This window comes from Microtus ochrogaster, chromosome 10 (genome assembly GCF_000317375.1).
Source record: "Microtus ochrogaster isolate Prairie Vole_2 chromosome 10, MicOch1.0, whole genome shotgun sequence".
NCBI classification, from domain to species: domain Eukaryota; kingdom Metazoa; phylum Chordata; class Mammalia; order Rodentia; family Cricetidae; genus Microtus; species Microtus ochrogaster.
This window is the reverse complement of record NC_022016.1, coordinates 70,973,954-70,999,992: the sequence shown is the minus strand read 5'-3', so window position 1 is coordinate 70,999,992 and position 26,039 is coordinate 70,973,954. Positions and strand designations below refer to the sequence as shown.

Genomic DNA, 26,039 nt, shown 5'->3' with positions numbered 1-26,039 from the left:
GCCTCCTCAGAATGAGGGTGACCCTGAGGCGAAGGCATGCCAGGATCAGAGGACTTGGTTCATTAGCTGGGGTCTAGAATTCCTCGGAGCTCAATGTATGTTATTGTTTGAACATGAAATGTTCCTCACAGATTTGTTCCTGAACCAGGTACCCAACTCGTAATGCTGTTTAGAGAAGTGATAGATTTCACTTACAGGGCTGAGCTGGAGGAGGTGAATCACAAGGAGCAGGCCTCGAAATCCACTCCTACTTCTGGCTCCAGCTCAGATCTCTTCGCTTCTGGCTGAGCAGAAAATAGCCAGTTACCTTGCATTCCCACTGACATGGACTGAACATCCTCCACCATAATGGACTTAAGTCCCCTGAAACCATGAGCCAAAATATGTCTCTCTTCCCATGAGTTGCTTCTGCTAAATATGGCATAGCGATGAAAAGAAACTAACATGGCATGGGTGTTGGAAAGCCCTGGTGGGTTGGTGTATGGGGTAAGCAGCTCTTGGCAGTGCAGGGGGTAGGGCATTAGTTTAGGAAAGCCTTGGTGGCATGGTGTATAGGGGCAAGCAGCCCTTGGCACTGCAGAGAATACGGCATTAGTTTAGGAAAACTCAGGTGGGATGGCAGGTAGGGGCGTGCAGCCCTTGGCACTGCAGAGGACTACGAGGCTGCATTACCTGAGCTGCTTCTAGGAGCTGGATGAGATCCAGCAGCAGCCTTGAACTGTTCTGAAATTTGAATGCTGATGAGCTGCTGGATAGTCGGTACAAGGAGATAAATGTGAGAAATGTTTTGTCAAGTGTGAATTTCTACATGAGCGTAAAGGAGTGTAATTATTACTATTTCTGAAAAGAAGAAAACAGTGTCTTTTATGTCTGTTTTGGAAATTAGCTGCCCACAATAGCAAATAAACCTAGAAGCATAGAATTTCTGAGCTGAGAACAGGTGCGTTCAACCCACCCATGAGCATCTAGAGACCATCTGGTAGGCAGGGCAATGGGACCTGGGTCTTGACAGAAGCCATGCTCAGTGACACGGAGGACCATTGGGGGTGATGTGGCCATAGAGAGTAGGTGTCTCCATGAGCAGGGGACATCAGGGAAGACTGTCATTCAAAGGGACATTAGTTCTGAATCTCAAAATAGAACACAAACAGTGGCCAAGCAAGAAAGCGGAGAATAATGGCACAAACGGGGGATGAGGCAAGGCCTGACCACCCAACGTTTGTGTGAACCCCAAAGGAGTTGTCAGAACTACCCAGGCAATAAGTGGTACCACAAAGGAATCACACCAAAGTTTACTTTTCACCGTTCCGTTACACTGCCTACATGTTAAACATGAGATCTACAACCTCCAAAAGGGTCAACAGTGTCACACAACAGTAGAGGACCTAAAATAGGAACACAGACCTCCAAGCGCCCAAATCAGGGTTCACTGGTTCCCCCTAGGTTGGCTCAGCCACCGGCCTACCTTCCTGAGATTGGATTCCATGCCAGAATCTGTTGCTCCTGCATCTTACCCATAGTCCTCTCTCTGTGGAGTACAGGCAGCAAGACTGATGCCTTTGTTTCTTTTTCATTAAGTTGACAAGAGAAACGAGGTCACCTTCCTGCCCATGGTCTTTCTCACCCCTAAAAACAATCCCGGTCAGGAAGTCACCGAACAGGCTTGCTTCCGAGCTGTTCTGTCAAAGGCCAGCAGATCTGGGAATAAAGTAACACACTGGGCATTTAATTTTTAAAGAGAGAGCAAAATGGCGAGGAGACTTTAAAAATTGCTCCTAGCTCTGTGTGTAATCAACAGCCAGGCTGGGGGTCACCACCAATCCCCATATCTCTTGAGGCTTAGGAGCAGGTGGGATATTTGTGTCTGGAGCCAGAGAAAATTGCAGAGCTAACCCCTGCTTTCCCTCTCCCGTGCTCAGAAAGGACCCTCCTCTACGATCTATGACAAAGCCCAGATTCTTATTGAAGCACTGGCTTTTGGCTAGCAAGCCCCCTCCAAAGGCTTGACCATTAACAAAGAATCTATTCAAAGGTCAAAGTGGCGCCCTCCCAACAGGGATTCTCCACAAGGGCCGAGGGTATTACACGTGACAGCTTAAGTCTGCAGGAAGACAACCGCTCCAGATAAATACCTGGTCTTGAGATCTGCTGCTTTATCAGCAGTAAACACATGGCCAAATGCAGCAACCAAGTGAGTGTTTATTAAACTGAGGCTGCACTGAGTTTGTAGGGGGTGTAACATAATAATATTAATATCGATCGGATACCTATGATGCCCCCCACACTTTATTTGGTCTCTCTAGACCACACAGCATCTCAGGAACTGCAGCGTCATGTTTGTGGGTGTGATGAGATAGATAAAATGATGACTCAGACAGACTGAGCTGGGATTCTCCCTGTGTGTCTGCTTAACTATGTGATCTTGAAAAAGTTACCCAGCTTGTCTGGGTCAGTGTGTCCCCAGCTTTCCCTTGGGAATGAGTACAGCAGCAACTTCATGGGATTGTGGTGCGCTAATGAATGCATAACTTGCCAACACTTATAAAGTGCCCAGTGCATGGTCAGAGTCTGTGCTGGTTATCTTTGTTGTTGTGTTTCCATTGTATAAATGGAGCAACCAAGTCTGGAGCCAGTAAGTAAATTAGTCAAGATCACAAAGCCAGCAAAATGGTACTAGAAATACAACACGGAGCTGCTCTTTCAACTCCATCCCAATCCCTCCACCCTCTGGGAATAGTTTTATTTAAAGGTTAGATATTACAAGCAAAACAGAGGAGGGCTCTCTGGAAAATAATGAGCTTTCAGACCAGCAAGAGAACATAACTGTGACTTGTGACTAAGACTCTCCATACACAGATGATAGACAGACAAGAAATTCAAGTCTCAAGACACCTTGCTGCGGTCTACATGTGAGAGAGGGCATGGCAGGACCAGGCTGGACAAGGTATTAAAGAGTATGCAAAGCCAGGCAACAGGGACATGAAGCAAGCAGGAGGCATAGGATACAGAACCATGCCTCTGTGTGGTCAGTGCGGCTATAATAATGACTATGGTAGTTGCATTACTGCAAGGTTTGAAGCAGAGCTTTCTCTGCACAGCAAAATGCTGATCTTGTTTATTTAAGAGTATCCAGACCACACCCTCCAGGGTCCTGATTTAAAAGTAATCAAGTGGAAATAGGCGGAGTGTAGGATCCCAAATTTCAAATTTGAGCATGGACCATTTGGACAACTTCTAGATCTATCTCTAGGACAGCCATGATTCCATGTTATAGATAAAAAGACTGAGATCGAGGTGAGCAATAACAGCTTAAAAGACCTGCGAGTGGCAGAGTATGAAATCAGACCAAAGCTGACCTGAATCTAAGTGCATACTCTTCCTTGAAACGTATTCTGTGTGGCATCATTCCTTCTACTATAAACTAATTGACATTGGTACCTTTCACTAATGACTTTAGACAAGCCTGTGATCAAAACAAAAAAAAGAAAAAAGAAAAAAACCCAAAACATCAGTTTGAGTTCTTCTTATTTCAAAAAAAAATTAAATAAATATGGAATCCACTAAGTAGTAGCCTTCTTGATGTCACAGAGCAACTGGAGGTAAAAATGATGTCTGAGAAGAGAATGCGCAGAGGGGAACTGCCACTAAACTGGGGTGACATCCCTCACACTTCGGGCAGTACAGCTCATGAGACGAGGGGCCCTAGCTCTGAAAGTGCAGCACCTTGTGATGGGGTGGCCTTCCCTGGGACCAGGCCATGGCTGCCTTGTGCTTTCCAAAGTCGGTCACAATAGGGTGGCATCTGAATCAATGGCTGCCTCGCTCTTTTTCTCCCTCCAGGCACCGCTAATGAATTCACTGAGTGCCTAACACCCTGCTTGGCACTGAAGCTCAATGGAAGAACAGCTTGTGGCCCTGGAGAGCTCAGGTTTAAGGGAGAAGACACTGAAAGAAAAGTACTAAGAGACAGGCAGTGCCAAGCACAGAGGAGAAAATGCCTCCCAGGGTGGACAGGAAATATGTTTAGAGCAGGGCAGGTGTGAAGGGTTTTTATGGGGACAAGCTTGCTGTCGAATGGAAATAAAAAGCAGGGAACAGCATGGAACAGCAATCATGGGGCCATGGTGAAATATTGTCTCCCTATATAGCCCTCTCTGACCATTGACAGATGGGCTAGGATTTTGCCTCTTATCCTGCTTTATTTCTCTTACCATTTACTAGCTATTGATGGCATTACATCATTTATTCATTCACTGCCCATCTCTCCCACAGAGATGCAAACAGTATCCAAGAAGATACTTCTCAGTGCAGTCCCAGAGCCTAGAATTCTATATCACACAGTAGATGCTCAATACGTAAATACTTTCTCAGCAAATGCAGTTGTGGGGCAGTGCCATTGAAAACACGATGTCAATATTGATTCACCCCTTCTTAATAGGACACAGAGAAAGAAGTGTTTCATAAGCACCTCTCTTTTTCCTGTTCTCCTAATGTAAATTAAGTATAATGAAATGTAGACAGAGCTCACCTGGCCCAGGGTTTAATCCTCCCACCAGTGAAAAAGGCAAGAGTGGGGAAGAGAAGGGAAAAAGAAGAAAAGGATGAGGAGAGACAGGAGAAGGAAGGGAACACAGAAGACTGAATTTTCAGTTCATATTATTTCAGTGTCTGTAACAACCTGATGACCAAGTGTCTTAGGATTTCTATTGCTGCCATAAAACGCCATGGCTAGTTTTATGTCAACTTGCCACAAGTTAGAGTCAACGGAGGAAGGATCCTCAATTGAGAGAAGGCCTCCGTAAGATCAGGCTGTAGGCAAACATGTATGGCATTTTATTAATAGTGATTGATGTGGAAGGACCCAACTCGTTGTGGGTGGTGCCATCCTGGGCTGTTGGCCCTGGGTTCTATAAGAAAGCAGGTTGAGCAAACCATGAGAAGCAAGCCAGTAAAGAACCACACCACATGTTCTCTACATCAGCTCCCACCTCCAGGTTCCTGCCTGATTGAGCTCCTGTCCTGACTTCCTTTGATAATGAACTGTGATGTGGAAGCGTAAGAACAATAAACATGTTCCTCCCCAAGTTGTTTGTGGTTACCATGTTCCATTCCAGAAACAATAACCGTAACTAAGACAATGACCAAAAAACAATTTGGGGAAGAAAGGGCTCCTTTCAGCTTCCAGGTCACAGTCAGTCCCTGAGGGAAGTCAGGGCAGAGCGCAAGGCAGGAACCTTAAGACAGGACCTAGAACAGAGACCACAAAGGAACACTGCTTACTCACTGTCTTGTTCCCCATATCTTACTCAGTTTATCTTCTTATAAGTCTCAGGTCTGCCTGCCCAAGGTCCTTCCAATGATTGGTCAAGAAAATACCCTACAACAAGGACTGGTCTTTGGAAACATTTTCTCAATTGAAGTTCCCTCCTCTCAGATAAAGAGCTGGAGAGTTTATGTGCAGTTGAGGAAAAATAGCCCAGGCACAGCAAAACATATCCCCAGCTGACACTGAAGGAATTCTGGGTGCCTGTGATTTACTTAGTGTCTAAGACAATGTATGAAGCACCCAAGGCTGGAGTCTTCACCAAGAGTTACTTGGCTACCCAGAGACCACCTCGGAAACCCTACAAACACTGCAGGAGCAGCAGGTGCCTACCATACCCCGTGGGTGAACTGGAGACTCCAGAGGGCTTGCCTTCTCCCGGACTCCCATTATGGTCTCCAACTCAAAGCACTCAAGTACCTTTCTCATGGTCTATAGAAAGAGGCTCAGGTCATGAAAAACTTGATGAAGGTCCCCCAGATACTTAAGGTTCAAATCCAAAGTCCAGAAAGTCTCACTCCTCAATCTGGGATCGCCTTCCCATGTTGCACTAAGCGCTGGACCACAGACATTTGAAATTTTAAAGGAACTCTCCATTTTAGCTCTCCGAATACGTGACAGCTTCTCACCCCAGATTGTTCTCAGCTCAGTATGAAAACATATAACAGAGGATGAATGCCTGAGTGAAAGAAAGACCTAAACTTAAATTATTCCCAAACGGCAAGCTATTGTCAGTGATTGACAGTCAGCCTCGACACTCACCAGTGACAGCCACACACAAAGTAAGCCTTCAAAGAGAGCTCAGCTTTCTTCAATTAGCAGAGCTGAAATGAAACCATTTAGGAAATTATACTATTGGGCGACTGGTGGGTTTTAAACATGATGAGAAAAATAAAGGCCGGGCTCGATGGTAACCAGCAGCAGAGCCGGGGCTCTCAGAGATGCCTGGCTTGGGAGCAAGCGGGTCCCGGAACTCATACCCACCTGCCTCCCTGCCATAGGTTCAGCCTGGACACAGTCATTCTCTCGTTAACTAAAACCTCATTGATTCCGTGCCGCCTACAAGAGTGCTGGCAACAGCTGAAGGGCTCTAGTGCATGTTCCCCACCCCCGGCCTCCATTCCCACCCTTACCCCTACATCTCACACAAGGATTCAGTGTGGGATACTTTTTTTGACAGATGGCATAGAGGGCGTTTGTGGGGTACTGGGGGAGAACAGAGACAGACCTATGAAGACGAAACTCCACACTGCATGGAAAACTGTCATCTGTGGTATAAGTGCCAGCCCAGGGGGAAGTGTGCTCAGCCATCAAGAGAAGAGCAAGGGTGGCCAGGGCAAAGGGCAGGTGGCCGCAGAAGGAATGGACCTCTGATCTAACACAGCACCTGTCCTTTGGCCCTTGTGTCTTACACAGCTCTGGAAAGCTGCAAGGGCTCAAGTCGCTCACTAACATTCACTCAACAAACCAGGACTGCCAAGGCTAGGGGGACCCAAGAACGAGGCACACAGAGGCTAGACCCAGTCCTCAAAGCAGAACCATGTCACAGGATGGGACTTCCTCCTGAGGCAAACACGGGAGGTGACATTCATTCAGCTCAAACCTCTGGGGTTCTTGGACTCTCTAAGTTCAAGTCCTGGGAAAATGGACAAGGGAAACCAGAGAAAGGTAGGCATCCATTTGTTTGAAACCGAAGTATGGGATGGTTTGACTCATCTGGACCCCAGAAGAACAGAAAGATGAAGATTCAATCTCATCTCTTACGCTGTCTTCAAATAGCGGTGTAAGGAACACTCAGCCCTCTGGATGAGTCAGCCACATCCTGCCTTCCTACCTCCACCTGCGCCTGGGTGGAGTTTGGTGCAAATTTAAAATGCTAATTAGGGAATATTTAATGAAGCACTACTCTGAGTCAGTGCTCATTTTGTTTAATACCCATCAGCAGGCTGTGGAGTAGATCCAGGGGCTATCATCCTTGCTGTACAGTGCTGGGAACTGAAAGGCGAAGGGGTGAAATGTTAGCCACTCTGTCAAGGACAGAACCGCTGTTTGAATACAGCGTTCAAGCCCCAGCCATGGGAGCATCCCAATTCAAGACCCTTGCAAATTCATCTCTTCCCGGCTACCTGATCTCTAAGGGTGAAAAAAAGGAAACAAAGTTACCCAATACAGGGGCAGACACACACCCTCTTAGTCAGAAGCCTGCATATTCAGCCTGGCCCCCATCTTTGTTCGTTTTGTCTTCCTGTAGTGGGATGGGGATTTAGGGGACAAAGAGATGAAGTAGTAGCTTCTCTCCTGCACTTTTGACACAATCCTGTACAGATGATACACTACAAGATCCAGAACTGAAAGGACTGGTATCTGGATGTTATAACCCAGCAGGCTTTTTAGTCCTCTAAACCCCCTAACCTACCAGGCACTCAAGTCAAGGGCTGCCTGGAGAACGTGCAGACTCAGAGACCACAGTCGGATAGAGGTTGGGTCCTGGTCTCGCACAAGCAGGCCACTGGTGGTGAGCAGGGCCCAAAGAGCCCCTCTGAGAGGGTTCCACTCTGCTGACCACGGGCTAAGGGCGGCCCAGCAGCCTAGGGAAGGGAGGAAGTCGCAGCTCCAAGGTTAGTGAGGGCCCAGTCACGTGCAGCCAGAGGCAGCCAATTAAAGTTAATTGGCCACCTGTCGATGAGAAGCCTCTGGAGGCAGAGGCCACTGTTGGACTTTGGAGAGGCCTATGCTTGCCCCTCTGCCTGCGACCTGCCCTCCTACCCGCACATACCTGCCCTGTTCTGACTAATGAGCTGGTGCCACTGAGGGAGGAGGCTACAGGGGGAGGGCACAAGCCGCCAAGAAGCACTTTCTCCTAATAAACTTTCCAGGGACACTCCTGAAAGCCACGGTTGGATTCTCCCATGAATGTAGCCCCAGGTGCTGAGGGGCAGAGGCACAGAGCAACACCTCATTTAGCAGGGGACAAATGGCCTCCTTTCAGCCCAGCAGATAAAACATCCTGCTCAGATAGGGCCCTGTGCAAGACAAGCAAGACACAGGGGAGATGCCCAGCACCTCCCAGCTCAAGAGAGCCCGGGATGGCTTCAGGAAGAGAACTGAAAGGTAGTGTCTCTTTCAACCAAGCCAGAAGGCAAAAGCAATGTGAGAATAATGTTGCAATCAAGATGAACATTAGCAGTCACAGGCGTTTATGGGTGTGCACACGGCCCTCCTAGACTATAGCATAGGTCTCCACCCACCATCTCTTTACAACAACTTCAAACAGCACGAGAGAAGAGAAGCAGCTTCCCCACCTTACTGAAAAGCACCTGGTTGTTGGGGGTGGGGCCAATGCTAGGGAATTGGAAGCTTGAGGCCAGCGTCACACAAACCCATCACCATGGCCATGGTTCAAGTCAAACCTCTGCATTCCAAACCCAGACTTTTTAATCTTCCTGCTATGTTTGTTTGGTTAAGGGAGTTGTTTCATTTTTGATCACAGTATATTAAGAGTAGAAAACCAGACATATTAAACAGCACAATTAGCTTGCTTGCTGCTGGTCCCCGACACACACACACACAGAGAGAGAGAGAGATTTTCACAATTTCTCCCTCTTCCACCATCTACAATTCAACCTCTGATAATGAAGACTATTTATGCAAAAGTAATAATAAAAATATGGTGGTGTCTCTTTAAGACAGTAGATGCCAGACACCGGGCTGCTTTGGGTTATAAATGGACGTAAGGCAGAAAGGCTGGTAGGAAGGGAGAAACATGCACATGAGAGTCAGTAGTGTTCCCCCCACACAGTAGGGGAGCAATCACTGTGCACTGAATTGAACATAGTAAAATAAGCAAGGAGCCACGGGGAGAAGAGAGAGAAGGTATTCTGTGGAAAGCCGGCTACTCTCTGTAAGACGCTCTCTGCTGGGAATTTGGCACAGGGAAGACATTTGCCACCTTCCAAGCTGGTTCCCAACATCAGTTGGAAGCTACCACTGTCCTAACATCACACATGGAAAGAGAGCACAGCAGGACATGGGCTTCCAAGGGGACCTTGGGAAATGCCTGAGCTTCACTGCAGTCCTGACACTGGGTCACCTCAGTGTCATGTTCTCTTTCTCTTTCTAAAGAGAAGTTTTAGGGCAGAGAGAAGGTTGTAAGGAAGGCAAGGTTGTTAGTGAAATTCGAGTGACAATACAGTCGCCAAAGCCTGATGCCAGGAGGCATACTCCTTCACCGCTGTTGGGCTTTTCCAGGGGTGAGTTTGCCTGGTAGGGACTTCTGTCAGTTTCTTACTTTTCGTTCTTCAAGGCACTGGTGGTTTCAAAACACTTTGAAGTATGCTAGAAATATCTTCAATCACCACTTCCCACCCCCCTCCTCAAGAAGTGGCCAAAGGATCATCACCATAGATTGGTCAACAGCAATAATAACAATAATCCCAGTATGACCAAAATAGCCAACTTTCTTTCCTCTGTATTTCATTGGAGTACCTCACATGTATTATTTTATTGGCCCTTTGAAAAATAATCCTGTGATGTTTAACTTGGCAGTGGTTGTACAGTGACATGGTGACAAGGTCACATGGTCACTTTAAGGACTGTGGCCCTCACCAGGACCCTTGTACTCATTTGCATAACCACTATATCCTAGACATTTTCCTAGCTGCTAGGATACAAAGATCAAGACAGTGCAACTTGAGGAAGCTCTCATAACTCAGGTAGTCAGAGAGACCAAAGATCACGGCAAGGGTAGACATGAAGAGATGGCTGGGGGCTTCGGGCCTTGTGGAAGGGAGCACAAAGGGCTTCTCGAAGGAAATGATGCCTCAGTCTGGAAGAGGAGGTAAAACTTTGTCAAATGAAAAATGAAGGGCAGGGACCAGCACTCTGCTGTGGGGTGGCGGGGGGGGGGGTGTAGAGGGCAGCAGGTACAGAGACAGGAAGGACAGCAGAGCATAGTTATGGGCAATGGTCTTCTCAACAGTGCAGAAGAGAGAGAGAGCTGGGTGGTAGGCAAAGAGAACACCGGAGAGAAATGAGATTGAGAAAATGGGGCTTGAATGGATATCTGTCAGGCCAAGGAGTTTGGAGCTCATCTTGAAGGCTAAAGCGGCTTCTGGGGTTTTCTGAGCAAGTGTGCGATGTTCTAAAGAAACATTCACTCCACAGTTCCACTCTACTCTCTAGGGGGCGTAGCAAGCTCACAGCCCTTCCAGCCTCTCCTATCAAAGGAAAGGGGTGATTTGCTCTTCTGGTAAAATCAAAAACAGCCAACAAATGTGGAAGAGCAGCTATGCTCTAGGCTCAGGCAGGGTCATGCCTGCCCTAAATTTGTGCTCATTTTATTTTTATGCAGAGCCCCCATGACCATGGAGTATCCAGAAACATTAGTTGACATGCTTCCATGAGGTTTGAGAGATGGGTTCTAAGCGAGCAAATATTGGTGCACAGAGTAACCTCAGAGCAGCTTGGATGAAGAACTCCCCCCACCCTGTCCCTAGAAATAGTATTGTCTTCAACCCCCCAAAAATCTCAGGGTATGATGAGTTTCTACCTTTAAGTCCGAGTAGGGCTCTCAGTGTTCCATGAAAGGCCAACTGTACACTCCAAAAGGGACAAGATGAACTGTCCCCATCAGCTTAGACTAATTTAGAAAATGCCAGAAGCTACACAACCTAAATGTTCTGATCAACTTTAAGAGCAATAAGACTTGTGATTTCATCTTTGACTAAGTCGGGCTCACCTCTTATTTAATATTTAAGTTGGAGAGAAAAAGAATACTTTTACACATCTTCCCTGGAAGCCTCCTTCCCCTTTCAAAAGGAAAACAAATGCCATTCTACTTTGCAAACAGAGAGAGCAGTTGTAATCAGCCACGTGGCTAAAGCAAACTCAATTCCAGAGCCAGCCCAGAGTAAGGGGAGGTTTGCTTTTGTACTAATCAGGCAATAGGAGCCTGTGGGGTGCAGAGACTTCAGGCGGAAGATGATGCAATCTATTGATTATCTGGGGACCCGTCATAAAAAACAGTCAGATTCACAAGCCCTCAAACCCACTTGTGTCGTTCACGGGGGGTTGATGTCCCTCTTGACACTCAGCAAGTTGTCCCAACACACCTATGTGTAAAGCATGTGGCCTCCACACCCGAACCTCTTATAGCTGGAAATGGGAGTTAAGCAAAAACTAAGGACAGCTAACCTTGAGTAGAATCATAAAAAATTAGACAGGACAACATGGACTAAATCACAGGAAAAAAAAAAACAGCCAAGAAGTCCAAAGGGTCCTCAAACCTTGAATTATTGGTTACTTCAAATCTTTTCTTGTATTTTTCATTATTAGAACAAGGAGGGAAAGACTGGAAACCAAGCTGTTCTTGCAGCAGGACTCTCTCTCAGCCTTCACATAGCAGGGGGTGGGCGCAGAGGAAGTGGGCGATGTCTGCCTTGCACACAAACTCTGGCAGACTTTCAAGCAAACTGAGAGGACACCAGGATGAGAAGAGTCAGAGGGACTGCTTGCTGTGTCTACCAATACCCGTTCTCCTCATCTTCCAAAAATGGAAGCTCCATTCTGGCATAAATCCACTCAAAATAAAAACAATAATCCTTAGTCTCTCTTCTGTTAGGAATGAGAATGCAAGACTAACTTGTAGGTGTGACTCCCGGCCGTGTCCTTAAAATACATGGGAGCTCCTCTTCTGCTCCGTTTATCCATTCCTACCGTCTGGCCAGAATGAGGACATGGTGATGTCACATCTTGGACCATGAAGATAGCTGGTACCCGAGGGATGAGGAATCATCCAGTTAAGGGGTTGGAACCTATGACTTCCTGGTTCACAGCCTCCTTGTGGGCTCAGACATGTACAAAACTGACAAATGCATGACTATCATTATAAAGACACCTTTGAAACACTTTGTTTAGGGCCTTGGCTATAAGCAATTGGACCGATGTGCTAATTCATGGAGATGGCATGTCACCATATCAAGGAGTTTCACTTTAACAGAATACAGTTGCAAGGAAAAAACTAACAGTGCAACAAAAGTTACATCTCTACTGGAAAGCAACACTCTTCAGACAGGGAAATGACACTCAAGCCAAACCTGGCGGCTATGAACTCATCACCTACCGCTCTTTCAAATGGCATAATTCCTGATTATATTAATTCACAGCTATAGCTAATACAGATTGAAATACAAGAGCACTGAACATAAAACTAGATCAGCTGACAATACCAAGACAAGAAACACAATCCGACAGTAAAAAGGAAGACATGGAAACATAAACCATGGATATGAGAAGAACCAATCCACACATAAAAATATAATTTTAAAATCTACGAGGTCAGATGTCTGGGGCTTCTCTTATTTAGAGGCGAACAATCTTGTGTCTCAAAATAGCCTATAAGCATATCGAGTGTAAGCTCAGCGTAATAACGGATGTTCACAACGATATTTCTGAATCATTCTATTTTGGAAAGCATGGAAGTAATTCATTTATAAGTATTTTCAGAACATTAGTCATCTTGAAACTTTGCTTATTTGAAATATCTCAGTCCATGTGACACCATGCACAAAAATTATTCCACACAGATCATAGTTAGATGAAATATATTTGGGTAGCCCATGCATGGTCAATGTTTATAGTCATGTGTTTTCTAGCTCCACTTCTTCAGGCCTTGCCTAGAGGTAATGACCTAGAGATGAATTATACACCCTGACTGTGGGTCTAGTCATCGCTACTGTCGGGAAATGCCTAGTCTGGTTTAGACACAAACAAAGAGATCATTATAACTTGGATCACGCCTCTATGTGGGGGAAATGGATGTGATATAGATAAATGAAAAGGAATATCACCATCCACCATATAAAAGGTGTTTTGATGAAATGAGACATACCTAACCCAGAGAAACGCTGGGCAAAGATGATGAATGAGGTACTCCAAGTCTCATAATGAATATGAAAAGATGCTCCTGCCTATCAAACACCTAGAAAATACAAAGCAGGGGAGCAACGCAATACCACCCCATTGCCTGTGAGGCTCAAGAAAAAGAATGATCGTGCTTGCTGCCAGCAAGAGTGGGAAAGGTTACTCTGTACACGGGAAGGAAACGTGAGTTAATGTGTTCCTTGGAAAGTTACATGGCACCATCTACTATACTTTAAGAGAGACCAATCCTTCCACTGAGGGAAATTACTTTGGGGCATCTACTCATACAAGTTACAGCAACAATAGAAACAGTAAATGTACAAGGCTGGCAATTTTAGCATCATTTATAAAAATCTGTGAGCAAAATTAATTTCATGTCAGCAAGGAAATGGCAGAAAAAGCTGTGGCATATTTGTTCTTTTAAAAAGTATATAGTCATTGACAACAGCAGTGTATCCATACCAACTTACTCAAAAAAGGCTGCTTCGTGTGTGTATCTGTCTGCCTGTCTATGTGTATGTGTGTGGTGTGTTTGTCTGTGTTTGAATACACATATGTATAAATGATAGTAGAAGAAAATTTAGGTCATTAAGTTAATTTGTAAACAATCAAAAATCTATTAGAAAGTAGATGTCCAAGATAAAATACTATAAAATTAAATATACAAACAGATGCGATTTATGTGTGCATGTACACATACGTGCACATAAATCAGAAGAATCACAAAATGATAGATAACACAAAGGACTGTAATTTGATTGGATTTTTACCAACATCTTATTTTTCTAGACTTCATTTTTATAACTAAACTCTATCATTTATCTGTTATAAAATGATAAAGAAACAAAACCACCCATATCAGTGGTGTTCAAGATTGGTGTACCTCAGTCAGAAGAGTGACAGCAGGCCGAGGTAGCTGACCTCAGAAGTAAGTGACCAGGCCATACAAAGGAAGTGTGAAAAGAGTTGCTGCAGGCAGGAGAAACCGTATAAGTAAGGTGTTTGGGGAAAAAGAATTCAGGGATTATGGAGGCGTTCTGCCTTAGAGACAGCAAAAAGTTCAAAATTCGGAAGCAAACAGCGGAAGTTGTGTCTGCAGTAGACCAACAGCTGCAATAGATGTGGTCATCATAATGCATTTACAAAATTATCTTTACTTATCATTGACAAACGAAAGCAGTGTGGCCGTTAGCTGGCTCCACAAATGGACACATATTTTGAGAGCTTAGGACCCTGTCCATGGTGGCACCATGTGTTATACTCAGATATAAACTTCAGTTTGGTGACATTTTCATTTTAAACCCTCCTTCCTGTTGGTTTCCAACTTCCCTGTAAATATTTGCTTGGAAAAAAATGTCACCAAAAGATCTAAACTCCAGCAGGGGCAGGGGACATTTTGAAACACAAAGCTGCCGCATTTTGCATGTTAACTAAAGAAGTCTAAGACCTGTGGCTCAGAGCTCATTTCAGAAAAGGGATGCCTTTATTTATTAAAAGCCAATAAATACAAATGAATTTTTTAATATTCACACTCGTTTAATAGGAACATGTGCTTTGACAGGTAAATTAAAATGTTATCTGATGTCACCAGGTCACCTGTTTTTTGCAATGTGGCTATTTGGGGAGTCTTTTTTAATAATATAGTATTCTTGCACTGTCACCAATAAGAAGATAATAATATCTCTTCCTTGTGCAAACCAAAAAGTGACACACTGTGGTCCTCTGCAGCTGATGCCAACCCGAGAAAAGCTCTTCTCTCTGACACAAGGTGTCTTTCACTCTCTGTCCCAGGCTTCAGAACACAAAGGACCCAGTTTACCTATCCCCATCTCTCTATTAGAACACATGGCAGGTAATGTCATTATTATATTTCTAAGGAATTGAAAGCGATAAACAAAACATCAGGCAGCATTTCATATAGCTGACAGCTCAATAGGAGGAAAAGACAGGAGGAAAACTCAGTTAGTAAAATGCAATACTATAACTTTTTAGACAGTAGTCCCACTGAACATTGAGATGATAAAAAAAAATATAAGAAAGTGTTCAGGATTTCATGCTTAGCTGGATGTTAAGAGCAGCAACAACTGGGTGGTGGTGGTGCACATCTTTAATCCCAACACTCAGAAGTCAGAGGCAGGCAGATCTCTGTGAAGCCAGCCTGGTCTACATGACAAGTTCCAGGATATCTAGAGCTGTTACACAGAGAAAACCTATCTCAAAAAAACACAAAACAAAACAAAACACACAACAACAACAAAAGAGCAGCAACAGGCACCAGTGAGGAAATCCCAGAGAAAGGAACTGAGAACTGACATTAACACCAGACCTACTACAGGGTCACAATCCCAATCCTAGTCTTAGTAGAGATGAGACTCCCAGCCTTCTAGAACCTCATAAGACTTAGTCTCCTAGTAGAAAAATATAAGATTGTTTTGATATAATGGAATAGCATGGGAAGTACCATAAAGCAAAAGATAAAACATCTCGCTGGGCGGTGGTGGCGCACGCCTTTAATCCCAGCACTCGGGAGGCAGAGGCAGGTGGATCTCTGAGTTCGAGGCCAGCCTGGTCTACAAGAGCTAGTTCCAAGACAGGAACCAAAAGCTACGGAGAAACTCTGTCTCAAAAATCCCCCCCCCAAAAAAAGAAAGATAAAACATCTCAGTAGAGACAGCTTTTGTTAAACCATCAGCAATAGTGCTGTTGGTGTTGCTAGTACTGCTCCTGCCGCTGCTACTGATGATGTTGATGATGCTGATGATGATGCTGATGCTACTGATGTTATTGCTGCTGCTGCTACTGACAATGCTGATGATACTTATGATGCTGATGCTGATCCTGATGCTGATGGTGATGATGATATTGATGCTGATGCTGATGATGCTGATGCTAATGATGCTGATGATGATGGTGATGATGGTGATGCTGATGGTGATGGTGATGATGCTGATGGTGATGATTATGCTAATGATGCTGATGGTGATGGTGATGATGATGATGATGATGGTGATGATGATGATGATGGTGATGCTGATGGTGATGGTGATGATGCTGATGGTGATGATTATGCTAATGATGGTGATGGTGATGATGATGATGATGATGGTGATGATGATGATAAGTTGGTGTTGGTGGCAGCGGTCGTAATGATAATGGTGGTGGTGGTAACAATGGTGCTAATAATGATGCCAGAGGTAGTTCCAAATGCTTAGAAACTGTAGTATTTCACAGAGCTCCCAGAATCTTGTATAACTGATCAGTGAGGAGTACAAGTCACTTATTTTAAATCCCAGCTCCAATGGTTGGCATCTTATGTTCTTTCCAGGTGGAATTTGAAGATAAACCAAGTTTACACATCTGAAGCCTAGAGAGCAAAACCTTGCACATAATAAATGTTTTTTCCTCTTAAATGGAGCTCTTGGACAGAAGGGTCTGCAAGGCTATGCTCTAATATGCCAGGTGGTTAGCAACAGCAATCCAGACGCAACTCAGCACAGTGGGAAAAGCACCGTTTCCTGGGTCCAAAGGGCTTAAGCTGGATGTAGGCTCTTCATGCACCACGATCCAGGACAAGGGACTCAATGTCTCTGCTCCTTGGTTAGAATCGCAGCAAAGACTTCATCATTGCCATGTTGGCACCATTTAACTGAGGATAAAGTGAAGACCATAACACTATTCACAGGATTAATACGAGGATAGAATGCGAGAATGGTGGATGCAAGTTCAACCACGTGTCTGACTTACAGGAAGCCGGCAGTAAGTGAATAAGTAGAATTCTAGTGCATTACCCTACCCAAAAGTCAAATATCAAATCCACTCTCTTATGGCCTGCAGTAACTACTGCAACACTAACAAATTATTCAAATTCATAGTTTTCAGCCATCCTATAGGACCAGAAGTCACATCAACAACTATTCCCCAGAGTCTCAAGCCATATGGTTCTAATTAAAATAATACCTTAACATGTAGTTGAGTAGAACCAGGGGATAGAAGGCTCACTTAACAAAATTATTACAGAAAATGTTAACCCTTCTAGTGCTTTAGTCTCCAGACATGGGTGACAGTAAGGCCCACCCCTTTTCAGTAGGAATGTCTATAGCCACCCTTTGTGCAAACCACTGACTCACGGTACACAACTAAAAGCAACAGGTTTTACTCCTTTCTAGGATCAGCTCTTACATGTAAGGATACACAATGACCCATGAGCTCAAGTACCTGGGCTAGGACTCTACCTTCTACTGTCTCTAGAGGCTTGACTAATGTATGTGAGACAGACATTTTTTTCTGTAGAAAGAAATTGACACCTGTTTTATTTACTTTTCAATAGCTGTGAAGAGGTACAATAGCCAAGAAAACTTATAAAAAAGTATATTGAGGGTTTATAGGTTCAGAGGGCAAGTCCACGACCATCATAAGAGGAACAAGACAGCAGGCAGGCAAGCAAACATGGTGCTGAAGCAGTAGCTGAGAGCTGACATCCTGTTCCATAAGCATGAGGCAGAGAAAAGGAGCTAGCTGGATATGTCATGGGCTTTCAAACCTTATGCCCATCCCTGGTGACATAACTCTTCCAACAAGGCCACACCTCCTAATCCTTCCCAAACAGATCTACCAATTAGAGACCAACTATTCAATATATGAGCCTATGAGAGCCATTCTCATCCAAACCACCACACCAACTGGAAAAGTAACTGAAGGCTTGGGCTAGGAGACTCTAAACTTTCATGTTCTGAGAAAATACTGGGTGCATAAAACTATAGTGCTTATATCTGATGCTCTCAGATCTTTATGGAGTGAAATAGAAAGCAGATAGACAGTAAAATGAAGGTCTGAGTTTCAACCGTCCTTTTTCTTTCTGGCCTCTTGAAGCCTAGTGTTCTTCTGTAAAAGTAAGGATTGTGGTGTCATCACATAGTGATGGTGCACTTAATGGGGCTATTCAGTGAACATTTTAAAATAAACTCAGTTCATATTATTGTCTCGTCGTTTCAAATGATGCCAGTGGCTTGCAGTGCTCATATTTCCCACAGCTGCTGGGCATCACCTACATGTGCATCTTCTGCCTTAAGGAGCATGTGTGTGCCTGCCTGTACTCCATGGTCCACAGATACAATCTAGTTAGGAAAACATGGCATTAAGTCCGAGAAGCAGCACAAATGTTTAGCAATGTATGTTTAACATAGACAGTATGTATTTAAACAATCAAGGGAGGGATTGTTTTATTTATCTTAAATGGTAGTGTATCATTTGAATGTTTGAAAATTTTTATTATTTTGTAAACAAAAAAATTAAAGCAAGAGAAAATAAGAACCGGTGTTGGGGCTCATGCCCATAAACCCAACACTCAGGAGGCAGAATCAGGAGGAATGCTGTGAGCTTAAGGCCAGCTTAAGGTCTGTAGTGAGTTCTAGAATAGCAAGAAGGTCTCAGAGTAATGCTCTTTACAGAAAGAGTAGAGGGAGAGTGGGCAGAGAGAGAGGGGGGGAAGGAGGGAGGGAGTACTGGGCAGAGAGAGAGGGGGGGAAGGAGGGAGGGAGGAAGGGGGTAGAGAAAATAAGGAACAATGGGATAATGTTAAGGGCTCTGACCATCCTTTAGAAGCTCCTAAATAAAGTGGTCACTAAACTGTAATCATGCCTGTGCTAATCGCTTGTGGTATGCCCTGGAAGGAAAATGAACTGCCCCTTGCTTTGAAGGAATGTACAGTCTGTTGGAATATATAGATCCTGGAAACTCCTGATACCTACTTCAAAAGATGTGTGTGACAAGAACAGAGGGAAGAGGAGCTCCATGAAAGACAAGGGTCTTTGTGTGATATTCCTTGTAAGATGGCCCTTGAGTGATGAGTTCAGCTCCCTAGACTGAAGAACAACACGGTGGTTTCCAATGGGTAAAATGGCAAAGGTACCAGTACACGTAGAATGCCAATAGGATACAATGCATATGCAGACACAGCTGGATGTAAGTGTGGCCTGCATCAGTGTGTGAGGGATGCAATACAGCTGTGCCTGTGTGTACTTGTGCATGCGTACAAGTCTGTGTTGGCACGGCTAGGAAGCAAATAGGGATATGGTTTTGGATATGTGTGATTTGATGTATTGGTATAAATAGACTGTGTATATATGTGAAAGTTTGTGATACTGCTTGTGTGTGTGCATGAGCTTATCTATTTATAAGCACACTTGTAAATGTGTGAATAATATACTATGTGTATATTTGTCAGCAAGATTATGTATATATACAAGAGTGTGTGATGCTGTAAGGATACCTTGGGTGTGCATATGTGAGATGAATGAAGCATGTGCATATGTGTGTGACAGCATGTGTGTCTGTGTATGTATGTTGGGATGTATGCCAGGCTGTATGCTTATGTTAGCATTACTGTATGTATGTGTAAGTTGTGATTTGTGTGATTCTGTATGCATTGGTATGAGGGGGTACAGTACTGGGTGCAAGTCATGGGGTGTATTATTGAAATGCATGTGTGAAACACTGGGAGGGAGGGAGGGAGGGAGGCCAACCAGTGAAAGCCCTTGATGTCTGTGGTCAGGAATTTGAATAATATGCTCTGGGCAGTGGTGTGCCCTTTTTGGTTTTGATCTGGGAAGAAATGTGATCAAAGGCATGTTTTAGAAAGATCATATCAGCTGCAGATGGGCCTGTTCCAGAGGGCAGAAGATTAGCTGGGAAGCCTAAGTAATGCCTGCATGGGGGTTAGGAGGTCGGAGAAGAGAAATGGCTGACTTATTTTTCTATTACCTCACTATCCTTCACTTTATTTCCCTAAGGTTAAATAAATAGTACACACACAAAAAAAAAAGTTGTCCATTCCATGGAAGAAAGATGCCCAAACAAAAGGACTCCTCTTTCAAATCATTAGCTGCTCAGCCTCTCTTGATCCAGCCAAAAGCAAGCTCTCCACTGGGTGCAGCAGCACTACCCTGTAAACAGCAGTCCCAACCCCACTGCACCAACGGGGGACCCCAGGCAAGGACGAGAGGATGTGAGATGGACTAGCAGGCTCTCTGCGATTCAACACTCATTTAGTAACTGTCTGATCTTATCAAAGGTGCGTGGCAGGCAGCAGCCTCTCTGGAACAACTCTTGGGCAGCTTAAGGTCTTCTCTCACTTTTTTTTTTCCCAAGCCAAATGGTAGGACAGGACTTGCTTCATCTGAGCACTGTTCTTTCTCTTGGTGCTAATGTTATTGTTTTCTGTCCCTGTCCCCTGAATCCCCTCCACATCCCTTTCCTCCGCCCCATCACTCTTTTTTCTTTCCCCGCTCTCTGACTTTATCTGAAATCTTGGCTTTCTCTGTCTCTGTATCTTCATTTCTCACCATTCCACCACCACCCCTTTCTGTCTTCCTCTTCCTCTCTCATTGTTCTCTTCCCATATCTCTTCCTGCTATAAAATGGGGGGGGGGAAGTAGTCTATTTTAGTAAAAGAGCAAGGTCTTGGCTAGCACTAGAATCTACAACAAATATAGTCACTGCAAAGCAACTGGCTGAGTTGAGCTTCTAAGGGGAGAAAAAAACCCTTAGCAAACAGCAAGCACTGTTTTTGAAGCCACTCATTTTGAAGAAAAGAAGAGCAACATATGGCTGGCAGTTGCCCCCTGGACACCAATATCACCAGGTACTCTTCTAAATGGGTAATTCCTATTTGCTAAGCAGCCCCAGCCAGCTCCCTCCCTCTGCACTGGGAAGGATCTGGCTCTAGCGCCACATTGCACTGCCCAGCTATTCCTCCCACCCAGCACAGCAAGGGGAAAAAAAAAAAGCCATAAAATTCAGAACCAGCTCCTGTCAGCACTGCAGGCATTGCAGAGACCACTTGGTCCAAACCCCAATCAGATCACGGGTAGAGATGGGGGCTCTGAGACCATGAAACCCAAAGGGATCCCATTACCGGAAATCTCAAAGGTAAGACCTGTTGCAAAACCTTGTCTGTCCGAGGAAACACCTCCAGGTTTTTGCCTTGGGAACAGGATTCTACTGCCTTATATTCAGGTGTCTAAATAGATAGCAGCAGCTTAATCTCAGCACAAAAAAGGAGTTTAAAAGGCTCACGGTGCCTTTGGAATGCACTGCATGCACCCTGCAAAGGAGATGTGATGGGGAAGTGTGCAGGGAGAAGGCTGCAGCAGTGGAGGGCTCTACGCTCTGAAGACCTTTTTAATATGGCTGTATTGTAATACTGCAGTGCCAAACCCCACCAGTGGTTCCAAAAAAGAAAAGGGGGAAAAAAGCCTTGCTATGCAGCAGAACTTCCCAGCCCTGGAAACAGATTGCCTCCCTTTTGCACCCATTTAATAATGGCTTTATTTAGCACAGTCGGGGGAGATGTGTGTTCTGCTAGGCAGTGCACAGAAAGCTCCGTCTGCAACGCCACGATTCTTCCTACATGAAACTAAGATGCAATCCTCTAAACTCAGCTTCTCGAAGCATAGCAACGCCACTGCGAGGAGGTGCAATTCACAGAGGGAGCCCCTTGGAGGTTTGTATGTGTGTGTGGTGGCGGGTCAGGCAGGCAAGGGGACACACCTTTCCTCCAAGCGGTTAGATACTCCATGCTGCCTGCAAAGTCCACCCAGACTGCGCTGTCAAGGGTTAATTTCCTTAGCAAAAACTAAAACACACATACACCCTACTTCTTCAATCCCCCACCATCTCGGTCACCAGCGCATATTTGAATCCTCTTAATCTTAAATTCCAGAAACCCTCCCCCACGCCCCATCAGTCCTATCTTTTGGGAACAGCTCCTGCACCTGGGCTCGATTCCTGCCTCATCACCAATGGAAAGCCCAAAGAGCCCGGCATAATTATTTTTCTACAAGGTTATGCCTAATTGGCCACTAACCTAATTGATTAATCATCTCATTTTTCAAAGCAGCATCCAGGAGTCAGGCTAACACGGAGATGGGAAAACATGTATGCAATGGTCCAAGGGGTAAAAAATACAGACCTAGGGAAAGACCCCCAGCCAGCTAAATCGAAGTGGCCAGAAATGAAAAGAGAACGCCACGACACGAGTAGGGAAATGCGCACGACCATAGGAGGACCTAACCAGGAGCCTCTAAACTGCCAGAGTCCGGCAGGCTCCAACAGGAATGAAGTTGTTTTCTCTGGGGACCGAAGGGTTAAATGACTGCGCGTCAACCCTGTCTCCTCGGTGCTGGAGGGGAGCCGAATGCACTTGTCCCCTTCTCAGGCAAATCCCCCCCGAGTGGTCCTAAGGGTCGCCCCCGGCTTTCTGACCACAACTTGCTCCTCTGTGCGCGGCCCTCATCTGCGCCTTTGCGCGCTACCCAAAACTTTGCGCACACTGCGGCCGCCGCCTGGCCGCTTTGCGCGGCGGAGGAACGCGCCACCAAGTCCAAGTGCTGCGGGAAGCTCTTCCGCAGGCAACGCCACACGGCTTTGGGCATCAGACTTTTCCTCCGCCTCCAGTCCCCACGCAGGGGCTCCCTCGTGGCTGCGGGAACGCGCCTCCCGGCCCGCAGTGGGCATCGCGGCCGCGGCGCTGCGGACCACCACCCTGCAGGACGCCTGTGGCCACCCTTGCCCTGACGCGCCCACCCCAGCCTTCCACGCCGCGGCCACCGGGCGCAACACCTTCTCCTACCTTCCAGCCGCTGAGGACCACACTTCCAGCTCAGCCCTCTAGACTCATCATCCTATGGTTGCAGAACAGGGCGTCCGGACTCTGCTTTTGTTCCCTAGGGCGGAGAGGTCCGTGCGGGGCCAAGGAGCGGGAGATGCCACGGAGCTGGGTATCTGGGAGAAGGGAGGCTCACTCCCAGCAGCTCTGCTGGCAGCAGTAGTGGCGGCGGCGGGAGCCGTGGCAGCAGCAGCAGCAGCAGTAGCGATAGTGCCGGCTCTCTGCAGGCTACATCTTTCATACCTTATACATCACTACCGAATTCCCCCGAATAGGAGAGCCCTTCAGCATTTCGCCACCTAACGCTGGAGCTGGGGCTGGCAGCAGTGATTTGGCTGGACCTGGCCACAGTATGGACTCTGTTAAGGGGACAGGACCTCAGTACCCACTCGCCACTCCCAGACTCCCTCCTAGACAACAACAGCACCTCCTATAACCATCCCTGGTCTCCCAACAGCTCTCTGCTCAGGCGTTCTGTGTCTGCTCCCAAGAAGGTCTGGGCTTTAGGACAAGCAACAGTGATTTATTATGGCAACTCATTCCCAGCTGGCTGTTTGGATCTTCCCAAGGAGTGTCTTCCCACAGGATCTTAGTGCTGCAGATGCACCCTCATGATTGCACACCTCGGGAGCAGGCTTGTTTGTAGGCAGTGAAGCAGGCAGGAGAGGCGTCCACTTGCAGCTGTGAGACCTTAGCAAATTGCCAAATGTTTGAGTCCGTGTTGCTTCATCTCTAAAATGGGAATCAGATGAGTTTTCCTGTAAGGTTGCGGTGAGAACAACCAAAATAAGCACAAAGTGGAGCGCCCCAAACAAAGCTTTTCCTTCCTTCTCCCAATGAAAGCCTGCCCTTCCGTAAAAAAAAAAAAAAAAAAAGTCAGCAACAATTCACAATTCACTCAGTAAATATTTGCCACGAGTTTGCCTCTGTCTTATGCCAGCTTCTATTTTATAGAATAGGGTAGAGCTTGCCTTGGATTGTCTTCCGTAGTAAAGACACAGAAAGAGGGCAAATCAGGAAGAAATCATTGAGCAGTAATAATTACCCTAATTAAAATAGACTGCAAGGAGCAATATGAAATGACCAGTGCTGCTTAGTTTTTGTTCACTTGACACGAACTTGAGTTACCTGGGAAGAAAGACCCTCAACTGAGGAGATGCCACCATCACACTGGCCTGTGGACACGCCTGTTGGGCATATTCTTGATTGATGGTTAAGGGGGGAGTTCCCAGCCCTCTGTGAGGACTGCTACTTCTGGGCAGGTGGTCTTGGGTTTTTACAAAAGCAAGCTGAGCAAGCCAGTAGGCGGAGTTCCTCTGTGGTCTATTCCCATCTCCAGGCACTGCTCTGACTCAGTGACAAACTGTAACCTGTAAGATGAAGTTACACCCCCACGTTGATTTTGGTCAGGGTCTTATCACAATAAACAACAAAAGCTGGAACACTGAGGCAAAGACCTTAGATCATAGCAGTGAACGCAAGTCCTATCAGATCAGGATCTCGTGTTCAGGGTAGAGGAAACAGCAGGGGCAAATGCCCAGGTGGAGGAAGGAGCCAAATACATGTAAGGTAGAGGAGGGCACACCTGTAGCTAGAAGCAGAAAGAGGAATGACCTAGTGGCATGATATGAAGTGGGAAGTTCCACCTGCGAGGGAGGCTGACCTCGATAGAGGTCAGTAGGTTGTCAGATTCTAAACTGGGGTTAGGGTTGTGAGGGTTGGGGTGTTTACTGTGGGGTTTATTGGTAGAAGTTCACTCTGGCTGCTCTGCAGAAGGCGAACTGGAGGGGTTTGGGCAGACACATTGGAAGAGCAATCAGTAAGAGGTTCCTGCAGCACTGGGTAAAAGTCCCTCTTCATCCCCTAGCTTCCATAACCACAGCAACTTCCCTCACTACAACTAGCAACTGGGAGAAAGAGACACTGATGAGAAATTCAGGGAGCCTGAACATGAGTCACCCCAAACCACTCTCTGAATATCTTTTTTCTCAACCAAAAGATGCAATGATAATTATTCTCATAAACTCATTGTGCTGATAAAGTGGTACAAGGGAGGTGCATCCAAGAGACTAAATGACTGTTAATTCCATCTTTATGATCTCCTTACTTTGGGTCCCCAGGAGCCTCCCGCGTACCTCACAGCCCCTCTATCTCCATCTAGGGATAGCCTGTCCTGGAATTGTCATGTTCCAAACCAAGAGAGGAAAATCCATGGAGTCCAGATGTCTCTCTCAGGTATGTGGAGATGCTTACATTCACAACACTGGTCCCTGAACCCTTCTGCCATCTTCTCAAGCACAAAACAGATTTTCATTTTGTTTAGATGCTTCTAATGTTTTCCTGTTGGCTACACTCATCTAGCTTGAAGCATACAAGACATCATCATATGAAGCTCTCAGCTATAAAAATAAACAGAAAAGGGGCCTGGGCGGGGGGTGTTCGTAAAGCCAGAGATGACAGGAGAGGAAAACAGGTAGGCTGTTCTCTCTTAGCAACGGAAAGCTAAGAGATTATCTGAGAAACATGATCAGTCCCTTACATAAGTGACCACAGCAGTTTCCAAAACCCACAGGATCTCCTGTAGCATGCCACTAAAACTCAAGGAGGTAAAACACATAATACTGTGCCCTATGGCAGAGAAAGGAGCACAGCCAGTTAGGAGAAGTCACAGCGCTGGGACCTGACTCCCTTCCTCTCAGGTCTGAAACTGTTAGATGTCTTTAGTCCTAGTGGAGTTATATAACTGCGGTCCAGAATTTAGGATTTCTAAGCAGTCCATCCCTCCCACGTATCCAGTTCAATACATTACACTTCTCTTCAACTTTCTCCAAGCCCCAAACTTAAGCTGTTGAAATTCAGAAGAGATCTTAAAGGCTTTACAGTCTTAGAAATGAACTTAAACCTTACCCCTACCGTGTTGTAAAACAGAATAACTGATCCTGCTGGTTGTGGGGCTTGGGGCTGTAAACCCAGATACACCAGAGACAGAAGCAAGAGGCTGATATGTTCAAAGACTATCCTAGTACATTGTGAGACTCTGCCTCAATTTTTTAAAGGCTGAAAAGTTGGGCAAGAATGTATCTCAGTAGAGAGAGAGAGAGAGAGAGAGAGAGAGAGAGAGAGAGAGAGAGA

At 45.6% G+C, this 26,039-nt stretch overlaps 1 protein-coding gene across 5 annotated transcripts in view; it reads right to left on the bottom strand.

Annotated features, from left to right (window-relative positions):
• Window positions 1-23,081, bottom strand: part of Dab1 (DAB1, reelin adaptor protein) — a 1,103,453-nt gene extending 1,080,372 nt beyond the window's left edge. For all 5 annotated transcript variants that reach the window (XM_026782357.1, XM_026782360.1, XM_026782361.1 and 2 more), the window contains exon 1: window positions 22,872-23,081. The gene's annotated coding sequence lies outside the window, so the exon portion shown is untranslated. The remainder of the gene's footprint in view (window positions 1-22,871) is intronic.
• Window positions 23,082-26,039: the final 2,958 nt, after the last annotated feature.